This window comes from Sminthopsis crassicaudata, chromosome 1, assembly GCF_048593235.1.
Source record: "Sminthopsis crassicaudata isolate SCR6 chromosome 1, ASM4859323v1, whole genome shotgun sequence".
Taxonomy (NCBI): Eukaryota; Metazoa; Chordata; class Mammalia; order Dasyuromorphia; family Dasyuridae; genus Sminthopsis; species Sminthopsis crassicaudata.
In genome coordinates this window covers 331829067-331842223 of record NC_133617.1, presented here as the reverse complement: position 1 = coordinate 331842223, position 13157 = coordinate 331829067, and the positions used below count along the sequence as shown (strand labels likewise).

General features: G+C 35.1%; 1 pseudogene; it reads left to right on the top strand.

The window, feature by feature from the left end:
* The first annotated feature begins 267 nt into the window (after positions 1-267).
* On the top strand, positions 268-1503 carry LOC141554187 (elongation factor 1-gamma-like; annotated as a pseudogene).
* The last annotated feature ends 11654 nt before the right edge of the window (positions 1504-13157 follow it).

Genomic DNA, 13157 nt, shown 5'->3' with positions numbered 1-13157 from the left:
TACTAGTGAGTCTTCTTAGTTAAATTTTATATAATGTTTTATTAAACTTCTCCTTCTTTCTTCCTTCCTTCCTTCCTTCCTATCTTTCTTCCTTCCTTCCTTTCATTCTTTCCTTCCTTCCTTCCTCCCTCCCTTCATTCCTTTTCCTATCAGAATAACATTTACATTTCTTTGTTCCCATGATATTTATTCTATTTATCATTTTTAAAAATGATCTTGGCTTGGTGGCAGCACCAATGTCCCCATCCTTTTCTCTGCACAATCACCATGGCAATAGAGACCCTGTGCATGTACCCTAAAAACTGGCTGGCTTTTAAGGCCCTCATTTCTGCACAGTACAATGGGACCCAAGTCCATATTCTTTCTTCATCTCCCCACTTCCACTTTGGTCAGACAAACTGTACTACTGAATTCCTCTGAAAACTTCCTGTTGCCAAGGTTCCAACATTTGAGAGTGATGATGGTTTTGCGTATTTGAAAACAAGGCCATTGCACACCATGTGAGTAATAAAGACCTTGGAGGTTCTATACTAGAGGCAGTTGCCCAGGTGATTCAGTGGGTCAGTGGGTGAGCTTTGCTGACAAAGACATTGTTCTCTGGGCCAGCACCTGGGTGTTCCCCCACACTTGACATCATGCATTATAACAAGCAGGGTGCAAAGAATGCAAAAAAAAAAAAAAAAAAAAAAAAAAAAGGTGAAGTGAGTGCTGGAGCTCACCTGAAAAGTCTTATCTGGTAAGGGAGCAAATGACTCTGGCTGTTGTGGTTGTATAAGCAGGTCTTAGAGAGGTCTTTCTGGCAGACCTTTCCCAACACCAGCCACTAGTTCCTCACCACATTTCCAACCCCAGTTTTGGTGGTTTGGGGAGAGGTGAAGCTCTGTGAGAAGATGGCACAGTTTGATATTAAAAAGTTTGCTGAGAGTTAGCCTAAGAAGGAGTCCTCTAAAAAGAGAAGGGACAATGAGAAGAAAAGCAGAAGGCCCTGGCAGAGCAGAAGGAAGTGAAGGCACTGGAAGCACCCCAGCTCTGAGAAGAAGATGGGTGAGTGTGAGCAGGTGTCTGTTGCAGAGTCCAACACCAAGGATCCCTTTGCCCACCTGCCCAAGAGCACCTTAATATTGGAAGAATTTAATCAAAAGTACTTCAAAAATAACACTGTGACAGTGGTCCTGCTGGGAACATTCTGACAGTGAAGGCTGGTCCCATGGTATGGAATATGACAGAGTGGTATCGCTTGCCCCAGGAACCTAGCCAGAGCTTCATGAGTCGCAGCCTCATCACCGCAATGTTACAACAGAATGAGGAAGAACATCTTTGCTATTGCCATCTTTTTTGGCATCAACTATAGCAGCTCCATTTCTGGAGAATGGGTTTTCCAAGGACAAGAAACTGGCCTTCCACCACAGACCAGTCTGGCAGGTCAGTTATGAGTCCTACTCATGGCATAAATTCTAAGCTGGCAGTGAGGAGGTGCAGACAACAGTCCCAGATTATTTCTAGGAGAACAGTCCTTGGGCAAACCATTCAATTAGGGCAAAATCTTCAAGTGAAATTCCTGCTCTGCTACCATTCGTTTTCTCCTCTGCAGGAGGTACCTATCAACATTAAATGCAATTGAACACAGAATTTTTTTTAAAGTGATCCTTTACAATAGTTCAGAAATCACTTCTGATAATTCTCTCTCTATTCTTAAAAATGTAGATCATCCAAGCCAGATGGCTTGATCTCAACAAAAACTATCGTAAGCTCAATTAGTATATCTTTATCTTAGACTTCAACTTCCTATCAATCGTGTTTCAGTTTTTCAGTCTAAAGATCACTCTCCTTAAATACCCTTTCTTTCATATTTTACTCAATTTTTAAAAGTTTCATTAGTTATTAATATGTATATATTCATTTTTATGAAAAGAATGAATACATCATTAGGCAAAATAAAATACTTTAAACTGCTTTATTGTCTAGGGAAAGAGACAGAGACAGATATACACAGAGATAGAGAAATACAAGCACAAAGACAGATACTGAAAGAGAAACAAAGAGACAGCAGCAAAGTCAGAGGTAGAAAGAGAAAGTGGCAGAGACAGAGAGACAAAGATGGAGATAGAAAGATGCAGAGAAATGGTAGAGAGCAGAGACATAAAGTACTTATATAATATTATTTTAGTCTCTCTGTCTCTTTTATTGGTATACCATCAAGCCAATCCATTTCCATGCACTTCTCTAGTTTCTCATACATTTCTTGTTACCTTTGAAGTGATTTATACTATACTCCATCTTCAAAATATCATATCTGTATTAAGAGATTTTCAGTCTCCACTATAAATCCTCTTTATAGTTTTTAGATCTTTTCACATTCACATGTTTCCTTAATAATGCAATATTATTCTGAACCCACTCCATTTTATCTATTCTTCTTTTCTATAAAGCATATCCTTTCAAATTTGTTTTCTTATGCACATCAAGCTGAAATCTAATTCTTTGAAACTTACATCCATTTTTTCTTTTTGTTTTCTTTATATGAATTGAATTATTCTTCCATATTCTTCCAGCCTTTGAAAACATAAAGATTTCATTCATGCCTTTCTACCCATTCATTCTCCTCTTTTCTCCCTGCTAAATATCATGCATCATGACTGTTTTGAAACTTCATTATGTGGCTCTTGGTGAGAAAGAGTGTTCAAAATATACCACTTCCTATTTTGCAAGGAGTGGAACAGGGCTTTACTTGATGTATCCTCAGAACACTTAGCATGGAGGCCATCCTCTAATTGCTGGTCTTTCATTGTCTAATGCCTGTGTCTCTCCAAAAAAAGCTGCCTGTGACCTGTGATGGTGATTTCCATCTGTATCAGCAAAGGTGATTTCCATTTCCTACTGAATCAACTGACTTGAAATCCCACCTCTTATCATCTTGAGAGCCCATTGTGTAAAAGGGAGCCTTCTTTCTGATCTCAGTCCTTCCATTTTCTGATCTTTCTGAGCCCTGAAGAAAAAGGAAAATTAAAGTTGGTAGAGAATAGTATTCCCATTTCATGGCATGCCAAAATTAATCGCCATTCTTTGGATGTGAAGAAATGAACCTGGGCTTCCAAATTGATCATATCCCTTCTATCTTAGGCCAAGATCTTCTCCTGACAGATCTCCATCCTTTAATGGAGCATGGCCTTTCAACCAATGATAAACATACTCAATACCCAGTCATGTCCTACATGAAGCAATAATTTTGAACTCATCATTCAAACTCCATAGCTATTCCCACCACCACCACCACCACCACCACCACCACTACCCAATTCCTTATCTCCATTCCCTTACAACCTCCTTTTAATATCTTCCAGCTTTTAAAGAATTAGAATACATTGTCAAGTTAATAACTTTTTAGGTACTCTGTTTTAAAAGCTTCAGCTGTTTCCATATAAGGAGATCTACTTAACATTAGTTCAACTGACTTTTTTGCTTAAAATAACCCCTTTGAAGTAAACTTCCATGCTGCCTTTCAAATTTAAGCACATATTAACATACCATGCCCAGAATTATAAACATTTATTTAATGAATGAATGAGGGTATGAATCAGTCCAACTGAATATTTTAAAACTTGAATTTTATAGGAACTTGTAATTTCCAAATATTGTCAGTTATCTATACTTAGTCTATGTGTAAATAAATGACTTAAAGAACTGAATTAAGTTTATAGACTCAAATAGCTTCATTTAATTAGTGAATTGATTTTTAACAGGAAAGATCATTGTGTCTTTTATGCAAGTTAGGTTTTAATATGAATTACTGTATTTGTCCAGATATGTGTTATCTCTTTGAGGTCATTTTATGAAATAACAATTTATAAAAATATGGGGAAATACAAGCCTGTTTCTTAGGGTATTTACTAGTAAAGACCAAGATTGACAGAGTGTAACAGGAAAGCTCTCACATTTTAATCAATCATAGGAACAAAATGCCTGTTAAACCAAAAACAAACAATAAAAGAGTTACAGAAGAAACAACTAATGGAAAGGTGAAGAGACATAGGCAGCATGGGGATGAAGAGGAGGGAAAGAGGCAATGGATAATATTGATATAATCATGGATTAGCGTGGGTAGCACTGAGCATTCACCAAAAAGTAGATAGAAGAATACTTTTGAGGTAGGGATTTGAGTTTCATTTTTAGAAGATTTTGGGGGAAGGAAACCAACTTGGATCTATGCCATCTTTGCATTAGTTTATTAACATATCTAAATGATCTTAAAGCTATCTGTACCTTTTTGATATTCTGCTGGTCTGAAAATATGAGAGTTTGAAATTTTTTCAGGAATATATATATATATATATATGTATATATATATGTATATATATATATATATATATATATATATATATATATATATATATATATATATATATATATATATATATATATATATATATATATATATATATATATATATATATATATATATCATATGACCAGAAACCTTTACAGCATTGTCTAGATGGCTATCCCTGATGCAATATGAAACTAATAATAATTTTTGCTTGATATCCAATATAACTTTAAATTTTACTCCTTTTATCTTTGGGATGCTTTGCAAAGGCATCTGGGGTCTCCTTTCTAAAATTATTTCCTGCTATTGTTCTTTTATATTGGTAATTTATAAACTTACTCTACTAACTAAAAGTTGTCATGAAGAGCAGTATAAAATGCAATTTTAATAAATATCATCAATTATTTCTGCCATTGTCATTTCTTAATGACAATGACCATTTTGAAATATCTGAATAGTGGGATCCATAAATAAAATTATAAGTATACTTAATAATTTTATTATTATATATTTTCTCCAAAATGAACAAATCAATGTATATCCTAATCATTTTGATTATTATTATATGATTAACATATTTATCTTCTAAAAATGAATTTCTTTTGTTTCTTTTGACAGATATGTAGTGATATCCAATCGGATTCTTTTAAACTTAGTTTTGTTGTTTATAAGCATATTACAACTAACTCTAAATATTTAGATATCATTATTGATAATTTTATTTATTATTTTGAATATGGTTTGTTACACTGAGCAATTGAGGTAATGTCAATCAATTAGGGAATGTTTGAATGAATAAGTTGTTACTTATGATTTGGATGGAATATTACAAATAATAAAGATGCTTCCATAAAAACCTGAAAAGGCTTACACAGATTGATCCAAAATGAAGTGAGGAGAAGCAGAAGAAAATTGTAAAAGTAATATTTCATAGTGGTTAACATACAACTATTCAAGACAATTTCAAAAGACTCAGGATGAAAAATGCTGTCCAAATTCAGAGTGATAACTGATGGAGTTTGAATGCAGATCGAAGAATATGCTTTCTCCTTTATTTATTTATTTTTTATATTTTTGATGTTTGGTCTTTTAAGAAGCTATCCTATAAAAGTGTTTTGTGTGATAGAATAGGTGAACCTATATAAAATCAATATTTTAGGGAGTAAGTAAAGGGGAGAGAGGGAGAGAACTTGGAACTCAGTTTTTTTCTTTTTTTTTTTACATGAATGTTTGAAATTGATTTTACATGTAATGGGAAAATATTATTAAGATAAAAGAAGGGCTTTGTTATTTTCTGGCCATTTCTCTATTAGGTCATTACATAATCTTATATTTTATTCTATTTTCTATATACTCATTATCAGTATTTTATTTTATTTTTTATTATATATTTTTATAATATTATCCCTTGTATTCATTTTTCCAAAATATCCCACCCCTCCCTCCACTCCCTCCCCCCGATGACAGGCAATCCCATACATTTTACATGTGTTACAATATAACCTAGATACAATACATGTGTGTAAATACCATTTTCTTGTTGCACAGTAAGCATTAGATTCCGAAGGTACATGTAACCTGGGCAGACAGATATTAGTGCTAACAATTTACATTCACTTCCCAGTGTTTCTTCTCTGGGTGTAGCTACCTCTGTCCATCATTGATCAACTGGAAGTGAGTTGGATCTTCTTTATGTTGAAGATTTCCACTTCCATCAGAATACATCCTCATATAGTGTTGTTGTTGAAGTGTACAGTGATCTCCTGGTTCTGCTCATTTCACTCAGCATCAGTTGATGTAAGTCTCTCCAAGCCTCTCTGTATTCCTCCTGCTGGTCATTTCTTACAGAGCAATAATATTCCATAACCTTCATATACCATAATTTACCCAACCATTCTCCAACTGATGGACATCCACTCCTCTTCCAGTTTCTAGCCACAACAAAAAGAACTGCCACAAACATTTTGGCACATACAGGCCTCTTTCTGCTCTTTAGTAGTTGTTTGGGATATAAGCCCAATAGTAGTACTGCTGGGCCAAAGGGTATGCACAGTTTGATAACTTTTTGGGCATAGTTCCAAATTGCTCTCCAGAATGGCTGGATTCTTTCACAACTCCACCAGCAATGTATCAGTGTCCCAGTTTTCCCACATCCCCTCCAACATTCATCATTATTTGTTCCTGTCATCTTAGCCAATCTGACAGGTGTGTAGTGGTATCTCAGAGTTGTCTTAATTTGAATTTCTCTGATCAGTAGTGATTTGGAACACTCTTTCATATGAGTGGATATAGTTTTATTTCTTCATCTGAGAATTGTCTGTTCATATCCTTTAACCATTTATCAATTGGAGAATGGTTTGGTTTCTTATAAATTAGGGTCAGTTCTCTATATATTTTGGAAATGAGACCTTTGTCAGAACCTTTGCTTTTAAAAATATTTTCCCAATTTGTTACTTCCCTTCTAATCTTGTTTGCATTAGTATTGTTTCTACAGAAACTTTTTAGTTTGATGTAATCAAAATCTTCTATTTTGTGATCAATAATGATCTCTAGTTCTCCTCTGGTCATACATTCCTTCCTCCTCCACAGGTCTGAGAGGTAGACTATCCTCTATTCCTCTAATCTTTTTATTATCTCCCTCTTTATGCCTAAATCATGGACCCATTTTGATCTTATCTTGGTATATGGTGTTAAGTGTGGATCCATATCTAATTTCTGCCATACTAATTTCCAGTTTTCCCAACAGGTTTTTCCAAATAAGGAATTTTTATCCCTAATGTTGGTATCTTTGGGTTTGTCAAAGATTAGATTACTATACAAGAACCCTTTTTTGTCCTTTGTATCTAATCTGTTCCATTGATCTACCGGTCTATTTCTTAGCCAATACCAAATGGTTTTGGTGACTGCTGTTATATAATATAGCTTTAGATCAGGTACACTTAGACCAACTTCCTCTGAGTTTTTTTTTTCATTAGTTCCCTTGCAATTCTCGACCTTTTATTCTTCCTTATGAATTTTGTTGCTATTTTTTCTAGGTCATTGAAATGGTTTCTTGGGAGTCTGATTGGTATAGCACTAAATAAATAGATCAGTTTGGGGAGTATTGTCATCTTTATTATATTCGCTCGGCCTATCCAAGAGCACTGAATGTCTTTCTAATTATTTAAATCTGACTTTATTTTTGTGGCAAGTGCTTTGTAATTTTTCTCATATAAAACCTGACTATTCTTTGGTAGATGGATTCCCAAATACTTTATACTCTCAACATTTGTTTGGAATGGAATTTCTCTTTGTCTATCTTGCTGTTGCATTTTGTTAGTGATATATAAAAATGCTGAGGATTTATGTGGATTTATTTTTTATCCTTCTACTTTGCTGAAATTTTGAATTATTTCTAATAGCTTTTTAGCAGAGTCTTTGGGGTTCTCTAAGTATACCATCATGTCATCTGCAAAAAGTGATAGTTAGATTTCCTCATTTCCTACTCTAATTCCTTGAATCTCTTTCTCGGCTCTTATTGCCGAGGCTAGCGTTTCTAGTACTATATTGAATAGTAATGGTGATAGTGGGCAACCTTGTTTCACTCCTGATCTAACTGGGAAAGGTTGTAGTTTATTTCTATTGCATATTATGCTTACTGACGGTCTTAAATATATGCTCCTGATTATTCTAAGGAATAGTCCATTTATTCCTATACTCTCAAGAGTTTTTAGTAGGAATGGATGTTGGATTTTGTCAAATGCTTTTTCTGCATCTATTGAGATGATCATATGGTTCTTATTAATTTGATTATTAATATGGTCAATTATATTAATAGTTTTCCTAATATTAAACCAGCCCTGCATTCCTGGAATAAATCCTACTTGATCATAATGTATTATCCTGGAGATGATTTTCTGAAGTCTTTTTGCTTATATCTTATTTAAGATTTTAGCATCAATATTCATTAAGGAAATTGGTCTATAATTTTCTTTCTCAGTTTTCGATCGACCTGGTTTAGGTATCAGTACAATGCCTGTATCATAAAAGGAGTTTTGTAGGACTCCTTCATCCCCTATTTTTTCAAATAATTTATATAACATTGTAGCTAATTGTTCTTTAAATGTTTGGTAGAATTCACATGTAAATCCATCTGGTCCAGGGTATTTTTTTCTGGGGAGTTGATTAATAGCTTGTTCTATTTCTTTTTCTGAAATGGGACTATTGAAGCAATTTATCTCCTCTTCTGTTAATCTAGGGAGCCTATATTTTTGGAGGAAGTCATCCATTTCACTTAAGTTATCAAATTTATTGGCATAAAGTTGGGCAAAGTAACTCCTTATTATTTCCTCTTCATTGGTGGAAAGATCCCCCTTTTCATTTGTAAGACTAACAATTTGATTTTCCTCTTTCTTTTTTCTGATCAAATTTACCAAAGGTTTATCTATTTTATTGGCTTTTTCATAAAACCAACTCTTGGTTTTATTTATTAATTCAATAGTTTTTTTACTTTCCATATTATTGATTTCTCCTTTTAATTTTTGTATTTCAAGTTTAATTTTTGGTTGGGGGTTTTTAATTTGGTCTTTTTCTAGCCTTTTAAGTTGCAAGCCCAATTCGTTAATCTTTTCTTTCTCTATTTTCTTCAAATAAACCTCTAAAGATATAAAATTTCCCCTTATTACTGCTTTAGCTGCATCCCACAGATTTTGGTATGATGTTTCATCATTGTCATTATCTTGGGTGAAATTATTAATTGTTTCTATAATTTGCTGTTTCACCCAGTCATTCTTTAAGATGAGATTGTTCATTTTCCAATTACTTTTTGGTCTATTTACCCCTAACTTTTTACTGAATGTAGCTTTTATTGCATTGTGATCTGAGAAGAAGGCATTTATTATTTCTGCCTTCCTACATTTAATTTTGAGATCTTTATGTCCTAATATATGGTCAATTTTTGTATAGGATCCATGAACTGCTGAGAAGAAAGTATATTCCCTTCTATTGCCATTCAGTTTTCTCCATAGGTCTATCATACCTAGTTTTTTTTAATGTTCTATTTACTTTTTAAATTTCTTTCTTATTTGTTTTGTGGTTTGATTTGTCTAAATCTGAGAGTGCAAGGTTGAGATCTCCCACTATTATAGTTTTACTGTCTATTTCTTCTTGTAATTCTCTTAACTTTTCCTTTAGAAAGTTAGATGCTATACCACTTGGTGCATATACGTTTAATATTGATATGGCTTCATTATTTATGCTACCTTTCAGCATGATATAGTTTCCTTCCTTATCTTTTTTAACTAGATCAACTTCTGCTTTTGCTTGATCTGAGATAAGGATAGCTACCCCTGCTTTTTTTGGCTCTACCTGAAGCATAATAGTCTCTGTTCCAACCTTTTACCTTTACTCTCTGTATGTATCTCCCTGCTTTAAGTGTGTTTCCTGTAAACAACATATTGTAGGGTTCTGATTTTTTATCCAATCTGCTATCCGTCTCCGTTTGATGGGAGAGTTCATCCCATTCACATTTACAGTTAAAATTACTAATTCTGTATTTCCTGCCATCATATTATCCCCACATTATGCTTTTTCCCATGACCCCCCTGATCCCCCTGCCCGATATTTAATTTACAGACCCCCCTTTTGACACGCAGCCCTCCCTTTTTTAAGTATCCCTCCCCCCTCCCTCCAAGTCCCTTTCCTTATTCTCCTTTTCCTTTTCCCTTTTCCTCTCCCCCCTTTTAATGAGGTGAGAGAAAGGTCTCTGAAAAACAAATATGTCAATTATTTACTCTTTGAGCCTCTTCTGATGAGAGTAAGATTCACACAATGATTCTCCCCCTTACTAAATTCCCTCAGATATGGTGTATTTTCTATGCCTCTTCCTGGGATGTAGTTTCCCTCTTTTTATCATTCCTTCCCCTTTTTCTGAAACGACCTCCTTCCCTTTACTACACCCCCCTTTTTTTCTTTTATGTCAGTAAAATCAAATTATCCATGAGTACTTTTTATATGCCCACAACAGAGTTACAGTTCTCAAGGGTTCTGTGTACCCTTTTCTGTTTCTCTTCATTCTTGGGGATGTAGATCAAATTTTTTGTTTAAGTCTGGTTTTTTTCTTAGAAACATATAGAATTCCTCTATTTCATTGAATGACCAATTTCTTCCATGGAAAAAGATGCTAAACTTAGCTGGGTAGTTCATTCTTGGTTGCAGTCCTTGATCTTTTGCCTTACAGAATATCAGGTTACAGGCCCTTCTATCTTTTAATGTGGAGGCAGCCAGATCTTGAGTGAGCCTTATTGTGGCACCTTGGTATTTAAATTGTTTTTTTCTAGCTGCTTGCAAGATTTTCTCCTTTGTGTGGTAATTCTGCAGCTTAGCCACAATATTCCGTGGTGTTCTTTTTTTAGGGTCTATTTCAGAAGGAGTTCGATGAATTCTTTCCACATCTACTTTCCCTTCTGTTTCTATTATCTCTGGACAGTTCTCTTTGATAATTTCCTGTAAAATAGAATCTAGGCTCTTTTTTTGGTCATAGTTTTCAGGAAGTCCAATGATCCACAGATTATCTCTCCTAGATCTATTTTCCAGGTGTATAGATTTTCCCAGTAAGTATTTGACGTTGTTCTCCAGCTTCTCATTTTTTTTGTTTTGTTTGACTGATTCTTGGGTTCACTGTGAATCATTCATTTCTATTTGTTCCATCCTGACTTTTAAGGAGTTATTTTCTTCTTTCACTGTTTTTAGTTCTTTTTGTAAATGCCCAATTTCATTTTTAAATGAATTATTTTGCTCTATTGAATTTTTTCCATTTCCGTAATTTTTTTTGAGAATTATTTTCTTTTTCCAATTCAGAAATTCTATTATCTTGAGACTTTTTTATCTTTTCCAATTCAGTAATCCTACTTTCCTGTGATTTTTTAACCTTTTCTGATTCACAAATTTTGTTTCCCTGCATCGCCTGTGAATTGTTTATTTTTTCCAACTCCAATTTCAGGACATTGTTATTCTCTATCATAGCTTCCCTTTCCTTTCCCCATTTTTCTTCAAACTCCCTTAATTTTTTAATAGTCTCTTCAAGGAGAGAATTATGTGATGGGGGGCAGGAATCATTCCCCTTTAGGTTGTTATCTGCTGTCTCTCTGCTGTTAACTTCCTCGGGGTTGGATACCTGCTCTTTCTCTGTGTAGAAGGATTCTATCGTTTTTCTGGGCTTTTTGCTCACACTTGAAAAATCTTTTAGGGTCTGTCTCTGGGGTAGGAAATTATTTACTTCTTTACCAGCTTCCTCCCAGACCGGATGGATGCAGCGGCTCCTGTGCCTGAGCTAAGAGAGAGCTCTGGGATAGAGTTCCCCACCCCCTCCCTGGAAGTGCCTCAGAGGTGACTAGCACTGCTGTGCCTTGAGGGCGCTGTGTTCTAGTAGCTTCCCTGAGGTTTGAGATTGAACAGTAAAGACGGCAGAAAGCCCAGCCTATGCGTCCCAGTGGGGCGTGGATGTCTGCAGCAGGTGACGTGAAAAGCCCCTGCACTCAAACTGGAAGTGTCTGCCAGAAACCTCAGTCCCTAGTTCAAAGGTTCCGCTTCTCTGGGACTTCTGGAGCTGAGTTCCACACCCTCCAGCTGAGCTAGGCAGTGTGTGTTGCCTTGGGCCTTATCCTTCCACTTCTTAATCTCTTAACTAGTCTCAGGTGGGAGCTAGGGGCCACAACCCCCAGTGCCAAGATCTGCTGAGTCACCCCCAGGATCCTGGAAGCTCTAATCTATCTGAATTTTTAAAGTAGTTTAGATTTCTCTTCTGAACTGCTATATTATAAGCAGAGAAGAGCTAACAGCCTGTGCCAGATTTCCTTTATCTCAGTGGCTTCTCTAATCCAAGAGCCAATCCCAGAGCCCCTCCCAGTGTGATCGGCACAGTATGCTAGCACCCAGCCGTCTGTGCTGGCCTCTCTTCTTCCTCCCCTGGGAACTGACCTTTTCTCTTGAAACTCCAGATTCTCTTCAGCTGGTAAGTCGTGCTTCCAGTCCTTGTGGTATCTATCAATCCAACACTATTTCTGAGGCTGATTTATCTAATTGGTTGTGAGGGAGTAAGGACGTTCACAGAGTCGTGTGTTTCTTCTCCGCCATCTTGGCTCCCATCAGTATTTTATTTTAAAAAATAATAAAATTATTTTCCCAATCTGCATTTTCTTATGCAGATTGCATTATTTAATTTTAGAAATATTATTTTAATTTTATATAATTGAAATTTGAGATTTTGTCTTTAAAAATCTTTTCAATTCTATATTTGGTTTAGATTTTTCTCCCTTTTTATGTTTGTGAAATAGATAACCTTTCATTTCCTTTCTTTTTTTTCCTGTTACCTTAGCCAATCTGTGAGATATGAGGTGGTACCTCATAAAATCAACAGGTCTTCTTAACAGATTGATTACTGTGGGTGAGGAAGATGAAATTTAGTGATGAACCTGGAATGACTCCTAGATTATAAACCTGATGGATTAGATGAATGATATTGTCTTTTACAGTAATAGGGAAGGGGAGGGGGGCTGCTTAGAGGAAATGTAAAGAGTTCAATTTTGGGTATATTGAGTTTAAAATATCTCTGGAATTGGAGTTGGAGATAATTGACTAAAGGAGTGGCTTATTAGGATACAAGTAGACTTGATATTAATTAATATTGATTTTCATCATTTAATGTATTTGGCCTTTGTTTATGATGCTTGTGTTTAAATTTTCTTTATTATTTTCTTCTTTGTTTGGTATCATGAACATCTATCTTCTCAAAATTAGCCCACTATTCACCAACTAAGTACTTTGATTCCTAACATGTCTTGTATGATTCTGATTA